Here is a 14,930-nt window from a genome sequence, read left to right as displayed (position 1 = left end):
TAGTCTTTTCAAACTACTCCAACAAATTGATTTTGGCTGCTTGCTGTTTATTTTTATTGTATTTTGTAAACCTTTCTTCCCCAAAATTCTCTCCTGCCAACCCCTCTCCCATTCGTTGAGAAAGTCAGCTATATGATGCTCATTATATATGGGAAGTAATGCAACACATTTCCAAATTAGGCTTGTTGGGGGTGAGGGAAGAGGCAAGAAAAAGAAAGCTAAATAAAAGCTAAATAAAAGAATAATCTCCACTTAGAGTTCCTCAGGTCTCTCCTTGAAGGTCCTTTGGAATTGTTGTGGATCTTTGTATTGATCAGGGTAGCTAAGTCTACATAGTTAATTATCACTACCATACTGCTGTTACCATGGACAAGGTTCTCCTGGTTCCCTCTGCTGTTTTCTCTCTTCCCTTTTCTCTTAGGTTATACAATCTTCGGTGTCAGCTTCCTTTCCTCATGTCTTTTATTTCTTATACCTGTAAATGTCTTAAATCAGAACCTTAAATCAAATCTCAGTAACTCACTTTTCACTTAAAAGGTAACAACTTCCCTAATTTCCCCAAAGATATCAATAGTCCTTTCAAAAATTATACCTGTAAGAGAAATGATTATTAATAACAAATGTTTTGGGGAGATTCAGATCCCCCCCCCTTTTCTTTTATCTTCATTTCAAGATCTCAGTCTCTGAAGGTTGAACCATTAGGTAGCCATTATGTTCTTCTCTGGTTTGGGTGGAGATATATTCTTTAAATAGGTTGCTCAGGGCTGGAGTTAACTTAAGAAGTAAATGATAAAATCAAAGTTTAGGTCCAGCCCCTCTAACATTCATTCTTTCATTAATTGTTAACCAATCAGTGTTGATTGCCATCCTTGAGAACACTCCTCTTCCCAAAGGGCATGTAAGCCATAAACCCACCACCATGATTGTCTTTGGTTTAAGAAAGAGATGGTTAAATGACCATCATTTTTTGTTAAAATACTAGCATTATTAATAAAATGATTAAATTACCCAGAAATTATGTCTCTTGAATGTCTTTAAACATGACACCTGTCTCCAAACATGTACAAGAGTTCTCATTTCTTTAGTTTTACTTTCTTTAATTATAAAACAATTGAGGGACCACAATGCTCTGTATCTCTAAAGTCCTCAACAAACCAAATGTCTACCACGTTTTATTTGTAGCATCCCCTCCTGTGTACCTCCCCAAACAGTGGCTAATACCCTCAGGTTTAAAGGTATAGTCTGTGGGTATCCACTCCTAAAACTATAGTTCGCAAGCCCCCATTGGTGAGTTTATCTTTAATAGTAAATCAGTATTTACAATATGCTCAAAGCAAAGGCATTTACCAAAATGGCACAGTGAAGTCAGCAGCTTCAAAATATTCCCCCAATGAACCTTTGGTACATTCTCCTGAAAATACCACCAGTGTCAGTGGGAAGAGAAAAATTTAGAATACACTGCTGGTGAGGTTTACAGGTGTGGACAGGGGAACTCATAACTTAAGTTCCACAGGTCCCTGATGTCCTTTTGCACCCTATGTGGGTGCAACATTTCAGCCAGGTCACTAAGCTCACTTCCATAAGCCTACTCCCTTTGAGCAGTCCAACTGTTGATGACTAGGGCTAGTTCTTTCTTGAATCTGTAGTTGGCTCTCTTCTTTGCTGCCAGAGGTCTCGGTCCTTGAAGAAGATTCTTTGCTTTACTTCAGCTGACTCTGTTGGAAGCATTATTTCTTGCTGAGTAATAGCTCTGACAAAAGATGCCATGGCTAGTAAAGGGGAAAGGAGATAGAAATCTCTAGTGAAAAGTGATTCGTTCAGTAGCTGGGTTCTTGATGGTTTGTTTCTGCCTGGATTGATTATGGAACTAGCAAGCTTTTTTTTTTTTTTTTAAGATGAGCAGGGTCTTATTGAAACTTCAGGTAACCACAATGGTTGTTGGTCCCTCCAATTCAACCTAGGAACTTTCTCATACTTCATAAAGTCCTAATGTAATACATCATTATGCATTTCTTACTTCCTCGTGATTATATACTGGGCTCAGTATATAATGGTCAAGGACCATTTTCCTCTATATAACCCAAAAGGAACAAAAAAAGCACAAGTACTTTCTCAGTAAATATTTGTGGGAAGATCTTCCACCAAGACAAAGTAGAATAACCACTTAACCATCTGAGTGACTTTCATTAAGCCGCTTCCAATCTTTGGTCCTATTTCTTCTTCTGTAATATTAGTTTCAAAAGCCCTTCATAACCTGGTCCCTTCCTACCATACAACTTAGTGCCCTCTATATATTCTACAGTCTAGTGATTCTGGCTTTCTTGACATTTCTCAGACAATGTACTCCATCTCCCAGCTCTGGGCATTTTCACTGGCTGTGTCCCATGCCTGGAATTCTTTCCTTCCTCATTCCTTCCTCTTGTTCTCCTTAGCTCGCTTCAAGTTTAAGTTCAAATTTCACCTTCTGCAAGATGGATCATTTTCCACTTCTTAATGTCAGTGCCTTCCCTCAGACCACCTCCATTTTGTCCTCCATGTGTATTGTTTGTACGTAGTTTGAATGTTTTCTTTCCCTTTCTTCCTGCCCCCCAATTAGATTGTGTGCTTCCTTAAAGGCAGAGACCTTCCCCTCCTTTCTTCCTATCTCCAGAGTTTAGCATGGTAGTCTAAGTGCTTAATAAATGCTTCTTGAGTTGAATTAGATGAACTCTAAGGTTTCTTTCAGCTTTATATCTTATGAAAGAAACAGTAACAAGAATTGTTTATGAGAAACGACCACAATCTTAACCATGAAACATTTCAAAGTTTGCAAAGTATTTTACTTATATTATCTAAGAGTTTGAGACTCACAGTAACCATAATACAGGTGAGATTACATCCATTTTACAGGTTCTAGAACCTGAGGTTTACAGACTCATGGATTTGCCCTGGATCACATAGCTACTATCAGTAGTGGAAATCAGATCCAGTTTTTCCCAACTCCAGATTTAGCTCGCTATGTACTAGGCAACACTTCCCTATTATGAAAAAAGACCCAGGAAGTAAGACTCTAGGAAACTACTGTAGCCTCATCATGGAATGGAAGTGACGCTGGACCCTCAGAAATCATTGTGTGTCCGGCATGAGCTCTGGCAGGTGGGAGGGCAGGAAGGAAGAGGGAAGGTCTTCAAGTCCTTCCTGATAGTTAAGTTTAGAAAGACTTTTTATTGGGGCTGTCTGCAAGACGATGAAATATTTTTAGCCATGAAGCTCATGAAAGGTAAACAGGGGCTGCCAGACTAGTGGAAGGAGCACTGTCTTCCACTTATGGAACGTTGAAGTGTGAGGTTGAAGTTTGCGCCTGGAAGCAAAGGTATTGGTATGTCTGCTATGATGCAATTTATTTTTTGATGTGATTAGTGATGTAAGTCATTTATTTCATAAATGACAATATATTTGTCTATAAAAGGGCAGCTAAATGATGCAGTAGAGTGATGGATCTAGATTTATGAAGGCCTGAGTTCAAATCTGGTCTCAGACACTTACTAGCTGTGAGATTCTGGGCAAGTCATTTAACCCTGTTTGCCTCAGTTTCCTTATCTGTAAAATGAGCTGGAGAAGGAAATGGCAAACCACTCTAGCATCTTTGCCAAGAATACCTCAAATCGAGTCACAAAGAATAAAACAATTGAACAACATTGTTTATAAAATAAAACAATCTATGAACACTCATTTTTAATCAAGTATGATAAAATCTAGAAAACAGGCAATCTAGCATGGAACAAGTTGATGTTTGCATAATCCTAGAGCCTTGCATTTTTATTCTGAAGACCTGGGTATGAATCTCAGCTCTTGCTACTTACTTTTAGGCAAGTCACTTATCCTGTCTGGGCCTCAATTTCCTTCTTTATCATATGGAAAACTACAGACGCTCAGGCCTAAGTGTTGCTAGAGTTTGGTATTAGTGTCTTTAAAGCAGAGAGGTGTCCTGCAGCACCAGAAGGATCGAACCTGATGAGCAGATCTTTCCAAGCAAGTAACTATGCTATCATTCTTCCTTTTGTGTTGAACATTACAAAACTATAACAAAACTGCAGCATTTTTGTCATTTGGTTGGCTATTTTTCTTCATTTAAGGTTATTATGAACATATAAATATTATTTGTAAAATTCTTGAAGCAGAGCCTCCGGCCTGACAGGAAGAAACTCCTGTCTCTCTCCCCCAAATTTTTTGTAACTTGAAGAAAAGTGGCTCTGACGAAATGCAGGGTAAAGCTTATTTCTTTAAGTTAAAATGAAGGGGTTGTAATAAATCATTTTTTAGTTCTCTGTGGGCGCTAAATCCTTTGATCTATTCTTTGAAAAAGAAAATTATTCGTACTCTAAAAGGTCTTCCCTTGAGAAGGGGTAAGCTTCATATCTACATAATGTACACTGTTGTCTTGGTCAATAATCTCTAATGGCAAATGTCCAGACACTGAATAAAAACTACCAAATCTGACCAGAATTTTGAACCACAATGTTGGGAAATCTACTATACAACTAACTTTTTTCTAGGTGTGGATTTCCTTGAAGATGTAAAGTTTCGTCAAAGTTTGGCAGTGCTTGGAACTTTAGAATTTGGGTTTTCCATCAATTCCATACAAAACAGTTGAGAATCAGGAGTCTGAGAGAGAACCAGCAATTTTTGTACCTGAAGCTAGTGGAAGAAATAAACCCTGAGTTCAGCTAAGAGATGGGAGGAGACTTCAGAACTGTTGCTTGGCAGAATAATGGGGGGAGAAGGAGGGAAGTAATTCACTAGGGGGTGTAGCCATGGCAATTGATGGGGGGAATGGTATTTGGAAGCCATTTGTCAGTTTCTTATTTTAACTAATTAATGTTGCTAAGCTCAGTTGTTAGTGCTGCAGAAGTACTGAAAATGCTCATCGTCCCTCTAAATTTTGGCACCGTAGAGACAAAGTTTCAGTTGTCCTGCCCTAATTGTATCTCAAAAAAATTATACCTCACTGGACTTCAGTTTCCTCATCTATAAACTGATTGGTCTTGACCTCCCAATTTTCTTCCTTTCAGCTCTAAAATTCTGTCATGTGCTCTAGGTTCTCAGGCTTGGCACAAATCCATATTATTCCCTTCTGGTAATAATGGTTGTTGTACAAAGCAACCCTCTAGGGCAGGAGTCAGCAACCTTTGAATAGGAAGGAGCCAGTATTGTTGATACTCTTAAAATAACATAACCCACATCTACATTTAAACCTGAGGTTTCTAAAGAGAACATTTTGAAAGGTTTAATTATGTTTTGTCAACTGATGCCGGAGAAATTTTATACCAACCTCGTTTGTGCTGGTTTATGTATTTTTGTAATTTTATCTAATTTAAGCCAGTGGATACAATACAACAGAAAGAAAAGATAATAAGTATTTGTCTCCTGAAAGCATCAAAAGGGAGAAGGAAAGGGAGAAGACCAAGAGGACCAGAAAAGGGAGTGTGGTATTAAGGGTTTGGGCATGAGGGAGTGGGAAGTGAAAAGTAAACATCCTGACAGTCCCAGGCCTGTGTTCTACTCTCTTCTAAGGTGAATAGGTGGAAGTCCACAGGTGCATAGATTTAGAATTAAAAGGAAACTTGTAGCTCATCATTTACTTTTAGATGAGAAAATGGAGGGTGAACAGGGAAGTAACTTACCCAAGGTCACACCAGGATTCAAATCTATGCTGCTAGTTCTAAAATTCTATGATCTTCATGTATTTTTGGATAGCACTGCTGTAGTTGCTAACATATCAGCTCTCCTTTACTTTCTCAGAATGATCTTCCAAAAGCATCCTCTGATTAAAAAATGTCTGATGACTCCTTCCTCTTCACACAAGGTACAAAAATCTAACCTAGAGTTCAAGGGCCTCAATAATATGCCTTTAACCTACCTGTCCAGTCTTCTTTCCAATTTCCCCTCTTTTTACACTCTGTGTCCCAGCCAAACTGGACTACCAGTTATTCCTTGAAATCAATAGTCCACCACCCACTTCTAGAACCTCAAATAGTTCATCCGTGATGAACGATCCACTCCTAGTCTCTTTGAAAAGATAAAAATTAATATTACCTCTAGTTTATACTGTATGCATTTCTATTATATCAATTCTACATTTAATTGATTTTATGCTGTACTGGTTTTTATAATTGAGTTTGCATCTGCCTAAAGCTACCTTTTTATATCCTTGAGTTGAGTTTAGGAATTTAGCTTTCCCTTTGAACTAATTTTAAAATAAAAGTTATTATTCTCATGCTGTTATCCCTTGGGATACTTCCTAGATATCTGTTTGTTAAACCCCACAAATTACCATCACCAAAAGATACACTGTCATCTTTGTGTAGTTAAGGGCATTTTTATCTCTTCCAAGAAGACAGCAAATCTGGCAGATCCTCTAGCAAAGACTACAAGATGCAGAAAGGTCCTATAAAACAATTAAAATTACTTAATTTTTGGAGATGGGAATGATTAGCCTCACCTGAATTCCAGTCCACCTTTCTTGGTATAGCCAATTGTAATGTTCCTGCCCCTTACCATCTGTCACCTTTTTTTCATGCCTGTCAAGATCCTTTGTTTGTTGTATGTTGATAAAGAAGGTTGTCTCCTTCTTTTGGGATCCTTGGCTTTACTGAGGTTGCCAGTCTGACCTGCTCTGTTAACCATTACACATGTCACTGTTAATAAACTGATCTTGCTTAGAGTCTATACCTCAGTCTACCTTTATTAAATTTACTCAAGACATTTCTTTCCAGGCAGGCGCAGCTCTGTTGGGGCTTCCTCCCCTAATTACTACTCTCTCCTCAATTTACCTATTATTTACTTCTTTGTGTAACCTGGGTTTCTCTGGCATGCCCAGTTCACCTAACATGGTTCCCACTGCATCCCCTACTATGTGTATGAAGAGGTGGTGCAGCAGGGTAGCATCCTTTGATTGGATGATCTTATCTTTACAATTGACAAGACTAAGTCAGTCACTCTTTTCCACTCCTCTCTTTCTGCTTCCCTCTTATCAACTGTGCCCAAGGGTGAAGGTCACTCACAGCACATGAACCACACTGATGAGACCTTCCTTTGTTGCTCCTTCTCTGTCACTTGGCTCTGAGAAATGGGCCTGGGTTTTTTTTGTTTCTGTTCTCTGCTGTTTGTCCTCCTCGGTTTCAGGTGGCAGAGGGGATCATCATAGATGGGGAGTTCAAGCCATGGCAAAGTCAGAGCCAGGACTGCAGCACGGAAGGTGCAGTCAGCCAGCTGGGCATGAAAGCCCTGAGTAGTCAAGGTGCCTGGAACGTGATTGCTTGGAACTGTATTCTATGGGAACTAAGATAGAACATGAGCCTTATCTCCTTCCCCTCTCCAAGTACTGAGGCGGTGCAAGAATGGGAGGGAATTATGCTTCCCACGTTTTGGGGGAACATTTCTATATTTGTGATTATACTTTCTGAAGAAAACATTTCTGTGTAAAAAGCCAATTTGACAGTTAGTGGCTAATAGAACTGGGTTGCAGGGGTCTAAACACACTACACTTGAAGGAACACCACTGGTGGGGGCTGAAGCCATCATCAGAGAATCTAAACCTCTGATCCCCTAAAGGATACTAACATACCTGACTTTCAGGTACTAGAGCAGAGGTTCCCAAACTTATTTGGCCTACCACCCCCTTTTCAAAAACAAAGTTACTCAGTGTCCCGATGGAAATGTACCTTTTTTTGACTCTTTAATTTACAAAAGTGACATTTCAGAAAAATATAAAGTATTTTTTAAAAAATGACATCTTAAATTCAATCATTTGTTGTAAATCTGTGGGGTTTTTCCTGCATTTAAATTTTTATGATGCAATATTTCAACATGTAATCTCACAGTAGTGTAAACAAGTCAACACACACACACATCCCTGCTGGTGCATGCTGGACTTCCCAGAAAATGAGTGACACACTCACCTGCCAACACTTGCTTGTTAAAAACTGTTGGTGGACTTGACCACTGATTGGCTATAACTTGCATTTTGTGTGTTTATTTGGAAAATAATGTAATCACTATGACTTTAATTCTGTTACACAACAGATGAAACAAGGTTTTTCAAATTTTTCTTCTCTTCTTTCCTTATGCTTCCACTCTCCCCTTATTTTTATTCAATACCCTCCAATAGCACCCATGGCTATTACCCCCTGCATAGTTTCAACACCCCCCAGGGGGTGGTAGCACCCACTGTGGGAAACTATACACTAGAAGGAAGGGTAATCTGTGTTGACATGTATAAGGGTTGAATTCCATGTTCCCCACTGCAGAAACTGTTTTTCCTCATCCAATGTCTTGCAAACAATAAAGGACAAATAAACATTCATCAAATTGAATTAAATTCCCCTTTTCAGCACCCACTTTACAGAAGAGAAAACTAAGGCAGACAGAGGTTAAGTGACCAGTCCAGGGTCATGGCTAATAAGTGTTTCAAACTATATTTGAACTTGGGTCTTCCTGATTCTAGGCAGGCCTAGCATTCTATCAGCTTCTGCCTCCTAATTTAGTAAAGGACCATGCTCCAGCTCTTGCAGTCATTAAGAGAGAATATATAGTACTGTACTGACATGAGGGCCCAATTCCAGGGAAATAACCTTTCAATCAGAATGAGAGTTATTGAGTAAAAGCAGGGCTGGCTCCTGCCTCTGGAATGAAACCAATAAAAAGATGACTGAGTGAAAATGCTGCTTTATTTTGGCAGTAGGGGTACATTTTTTAAAAAAAATTATTTAATAAGAAGTTCAGCTGGTTAGTTTCACTTTGTATTTTTAAAAAATCTATTAGGAACATTAAGGAGATTTCAGTGTCAATTTTTGTAATGTCCTGTTTTAAAAGCTTAGTTTCTAGGGCCTTGATCAGGAGACCATGTGGGAGTAGAGAAGAAATTTAACTGGTTTATAATTTCCTTGGAGCTAGGGAAGTCCCTATTGCAAGTCTCGAGTTTCCAAAACTTTGTTTGTAGCTAATCTAACGAATATAAGAAACCAAAACTGTTCTACCTCAATCTAAGACAAGGAGAATAAGGTCTTAAGATCCTAGGTTTAGTGCTGGAGGGGACTTTTGTGAACATGTAGTCCAGGTAGCACACTGGACAGACAGCACTTGCACCTGGAGTCTGCAAGACTTAAGTTCAAATTTGTCCTGAGACACTAGCTCTGTGACCCCCGGGGCAAGACATTTAACTCTGTCAACCTGTTTCCTTATCTTTAAAATGGGAGGTGATAGTACCTACATCACAGGGGTATTGTAAGGATAAAATGAGATATTTGTAATGTGCTTTTAAATATATATGTATACTACCTATAATTATTATTCAATCAATGGATGAAAAAACTGGTGAGTGGCCTGCCCAAGATCCTATAGAAGTCAAGATTCAAACCCAGGTCCTTTGACTCCATTGCTCATTTAATGGAAATTTTAAAAATTCATTCTGTCTAAAGGTGAAATCTGTCTTAAAGAGTCTTAACTGTTGACTAATCATGTTTCTAGAATGACACCATGAGGCTATGTGATTCTATTTGTCTTGAAGCCAACGCATTCTGCTACACTATCCAATGAACAAAGCACTTTTAGTTTGATGTGAGAAGTGTTTCCTGATGGAAATCCTAAGTTGTACTGAAACAGTAGGAAAGCGTTTGAAGTAAACCCTTATCTCTGCTTCCAGCTGGGAAAGTGATGGATGCTCTCAGAGCCTAAAAGGAACCCCAGCTGGTGGTGGTCTTTGCTGCTTGGCTGTGGGTGGGGTGGGAACAGGGCAGGCTGTTGGAGGGACACATTTTTTTTGATTGTCTTTTACAAATTAAGAGCGTGGAAATGCAGCTAATAAAGTAGAAATAAAGAAGATGCCCACAGCAGACACTGTTTTTAATTAGACTGTTTTGTCTTTTTAAAATTTATTTCATCACACCTTATACCTTGCTTTCACTAGGGTGAGGCATCTGTGGCTTTGTCCCAGGGTGAGAAACCAAAAGGGTAGGATAATACCTTCCTGGGAATTCTTCATCCTCTTCCCCATCAGCCCCAGGTGGCAGTTGGACCAGCCTTTTTTATCAGCAGCCTTCTTCCCCCAGAGACTGCATTTGCAGCAAGAAAGCAACCGTGGGGTGCCCAGAACATGCTTTCTCCCTTCATTGGCCACAAACCAGGATGTACCTTTGTTGTACCAATGAGAGACAACACAAAGTAAAAACTGTACGTTGACACAAGTTTGAAAAAAAAATCACATCTTCATTTAAGGGAACTCTAAAAAAAGGAGATAATGGCCATTAACTATAAATTGGTATAGATGCAAAGGCCATTAGAATGACACCAGAATACTGAAAATTATTTTGGTGTATGGAACATATCTTGAAACAAAGCGGGACATCATAGGATTTAGATCTACAAAGAAAGAATTCAAGTCCTCTAACTGCAAATGCGGTGTCCTATTAATTACCCCTGGCTCCCTCCTTTAACTTTGTGTAAAAGGACAGACGGGATGGTCTTTAATGTTCTTACCAGCGCCAGAATTCTAGGGTTCCATAGAGTTTAAAAGGCACCTCAAAGGTCATTTCATCTAACCCTTCCTCAATGACATACGTGAAAGCAGAGACCTGAAGAAGGTGAGTCCCCTAAGATCACACAGCTCAGGGGAAGGGCAAGTGGTATCAATCTCTGACAGAAATGAGGCCGCTGAACTATACCTAAGAATCCCTGCAGGCTGCGTACTGACTTAGGAAACCAAATATTTACATTTCCTATGTCCTGTTGTATTTTTATGTATCTTTTTAAACATTTCCCAATTACTTTTTAATCTGGGTCAGCTGTGTTTGACACCTCTGGGGTAGCAGACAGAGCACTGTACCTGGAATCAGGAAGAACTGAATTCCCATCCTGCCTTAGAGGCACTCACTAACTGTGTGACCTTGTGCAAGTCACTTGACCTCTTTCAGACTCCGTTTTCTTAACTATAAAAAGAGAATAACAGTACCACCTACCTCATACTGTTGTGAGGATTAAATAGATAATTTCTGTAAAAGCTCTTTGCCACCCTTAAAGCACATAAAAATGTTAGCTACTTTGATAATAATGAACAGCATAGCCAGAATTCAGTCTCAGATCCTCTGACTCCCCATTTTTCCCCCATTGCACCATGCTGCTTCATTATAACGGTATTTGTTCTGTCAAGTGCTGTGGTCTCCAGAGGGTGCTCTAGCTTTAAATGCTGGGTCTGAGTATTTGGTAATCAGGCTTCTCTGCAGAAAACAATTTTAACTAGGAAATTTTACCCCCAGGGCAAATACCACAATCTTTGTACGTGAAAGTGGGATGAAGTAGAGTTTTAACAGCAGAGGGGTAGGGGTACTAAGATACTATCCAATAGGAAGCCAACAGAGACCCAAAGACATTGTTTTTAGGTCAATGCTGGAGGTGCTTTGTGGTAGTGGCGATTGGAGAGTGGAGGTAAAAAGCACTCCATCCCAGCTGTCATCTGGTAGTTTCCTATTTTAATTACTTATTCTTGCTAACTGGGTGCTAAAGCTCTATCGTGTATCTAGGCTTCTGAAAGTGGCTTCAGTGCCCTCTAAAATTTGGTGCTTGTGAGCCAAGGTGTTAGGTGGTACATCTCAGACAGCACATCACTCCCTTAAAATAGACTTGCCACAAGTGAAGGAGGCAGGACTAGGAGAACAGTGTATACAGTAACACAAATATTGTATGTATGACCCTCAGCAATACAAGCAATTCCGAAGGACTTATGGTGAAAAACGCTCTCCAGCTCCAGAGAAAGAATTGATGAAGTTTGAATGCAGATCAAAGCACACTTTTCTTACTTATTTTGTCTGTGTTCTCTATCACAACATGAAATCGTCAACACGGAAATATGTTTGCATGCCTGAACATGTATATCAAATTACTTGTTTTCTTAATGAGAGGGACAGGAGAGATGGAGATAATTTGAAATTCAAAAATTAAAAAAAAACAACTGTTAAAATTGTTTTCACATGTAATTGGGGAAAAATAAAATATTAAACATATATTAGTATAATATATAATATTAGCATTCGTAGCAGGTATGTGAATATATTTATACATATTCACATACCTGCTACAAATGCTGCTGAAGCTCTCACTGTGTTCTGGATGCTGCCTAGGCTTCATTTTCAGTTACGTTCCCTTCTTGGGCCACTGAAAGAACTGGATGAAGTGGGTGGCAGTCACATCCTCCGTTTCTAAGTCCTGCCCAATCAATTGTCTGTATTCCTCCATCTATTCTAGATCCCTGATTCTTCTGAACCCCTGTTGCAGATGTATTCTAAATGTTGAATAGTTTATGATCTTTATAACCTACTAGGAATTCCCAGGCTCTCACTGGGATCTATATTGAATAGTATCTACCACAAACTCCAGGTGGTGCAGCAGATATAGTATCTGACTTGGAGTTCAGAAGACCTGAGTTCAAGTTTGGCCTCAGACAGGAGCTGTGTGAAGCTAGGCAAATAGCTTGGACTTTGTCTTCCTCAGTTTTCTCATCTATAAAATGGGGATAACAGTAGCGCCTACTTCCCATGGCTGTTGAAGGATTAAATCACTATTTCTAAAGTACTTTACAAACTCTAAAGAGCTATATAAATGTTAGCTATTTTAAGTACTCCTTTCTTTTATTCTGTGGAACAAGACTATAAGGTAAAATGAACAGTATTCTAGCTCACTGTGCTATGCAGGTACAGAGTCAAAAGACACAACTTTAGGGACAAAGAAAAATAAATCTTCACCCTGAAACCAACAGAGGAAACGAGCTTTATTATAACATTTTGAGAGTTTGTGCATGGTCAAGATACATATTTGAATCTTGTTTTTCCTATATTTCATGACAGAATAAATTTAAAGTTTTTATTTGCAGACTAAAGCATCCAAAGTACCGTAGTACACATGATGCCACACACACACACATACACACACACACTCAAACACTTTTGATACAAGCTTTCATCCTCAACTTGAAACAGTTTTTTGTTTTGTGAGCAAAACAATGAGAATATTAGTATCAACTTCAGAGTGCAAGACATTATATGTTCTGTACATAAAACATGGAAAGGACTTATAATGATGGAATGTACAAACACGCCCTCCCTCTCCCCAAAATATACTCACACGCGCATGTATACACAAACACACGCACACGCACACACACAGGGGCCCATACATACACACACAACCCCTTCACATCCTCATTCCCAGGAGTGGGAGTAGAAGGGTCTATAGTGGAGAATGAGCAAGCACTCTGGCACAGGGTTCCGCTAACGATGCTGATGAAACATTCTCACGTCATAAAGCAAGAGCACAAGCATTGAGAGTAAGGCCGTGTTGCTTTTTACAAACATTGAGTGCTGTACATTCATTAGAACAACATAGCCCATTGATCGATCTACTCTAGGGTGCTAATATCATCCATATCAACTTCACATGCAGACCACGCAAGCAGTGCACACTATTTATCTTCAGAATGCATTGGGGTTAGTTACATTACTGTAATGGGTAGTTTGCTGTCATTCAAAAGCAAAGCCAAAAAAAAAAATCTTTTCTTCGTAATAAACACAACTTTAATGGGCACTTCATTTCCATTATGGCAACACTAGATCCTTTGTTATAAAAAATATCAACAAAAATAGAAAATTTAAAGCCCTGCAAATGGTCGACAGCATCATGTTTTGAAGAAATATGAGATGTTTGCAAATGTTTACTATGAAACATTTGCAGTGAAATAGCTGAAATTTTAACCTATGTAAAAATTCATGAACGTTTGAGTATGATTGAAATAAATGTGCATTTCCTCTTAGTCATAATTTTCTTCTTCTTTTTTTTCTTTTTTTAGAAACTAGGGACTGGAGTGGGTGTTATAGAATCGTAACAACTTCTCCTGTTCAGATTATCCCCAGTATGGCCTTCAGAGCCCTTTAAAGCGTCCCATTAAAGCCTTGCATTGCTAGTGCTCCACCAATACCAACTACACAGCTGTTTACTGTGTTAACTCTTAAGATTACACATTACCCTGTAAAGTCAACAGCACTTGGAACAGGAACTTTTGACAACTGTCTAGTGGTTAACAAAAGGAGTCAACTAAAGATGAGTGACTAGGGGGGGATTTGTTTAGTTACCGGAAAAACATTTGTACAAAAATACCAAGTCTCTTAAAGGAAAAAAAAATACAGATTTTTCACACCCTGGTCTTCAAACATTTGTCTTTGGAAGCTTTTAATCCAAGAGTTTCTGGCTAATCAGGTGACACCTTGGTCTCCCTATGTTCAAGCAGGGCTGGTCAGTAGTGTGACTGGGGTAGAATGCTTTATTCACTGACTTTCCAACAGTTATCAGCAGGGTTTTAGTCTAAGTGCCCCGGGGGAATCTGAATTAGGGGCTCTTTAAGTGCTCCACATCATCACCATGTGACAGATTCAGTATACTTGACAATTAAAAAAACAAAGAACTTCAGTGGGCTAAGAGAAGGCCACATCTCTCTAGATCTTTCTCTTAGCATACCAAAAGTAGTTTGCTCTCATTAGGATGTGACAGCTTTACACTGAAATCTTGTTCCTTAACATCTGATCACAAACACTTCTAGATTATGCTTCAGGGAAAAGGGATACAGCAAATGCACACATATACACTCAAGGAGGAAATGATACCTATATTTTGACATACGAGTATAAATATATATATTTTTAAAACTTAGTGTTTCCTGGAGTGCCCAAAAGATATGTCTATTTTTTCTTTAGCAATATTTAGATAGTGGGACAGGTCAGAATTACAGTTTCTAGTAAATTCTATTCCATTTCTGACTATTATTGCAATCGAATACAAACAAAGCCAGGGGCCTAAACAAGCATTTAGGTTTTTCCAGGTAGTATTACATTATACCAGGTAAAAAGCAT

This window comes from Notamacropus eugenii, chromosome 6, assembly GCF_028372415.1.
Source record: "Notamacropus eugenii isolate mMacEug1 chromosome 6, mMacEug1.pri_v2, whole genome shotgun sequence".
NCBI lineage: Eukaryota > Metazoa > Chordata > Mammalia > Diprotodontia > Macropodidae > Notamacropus > Notamacropus eugenii.
This window is presented reverse-complemented; position numbering follows the sequence as displayed.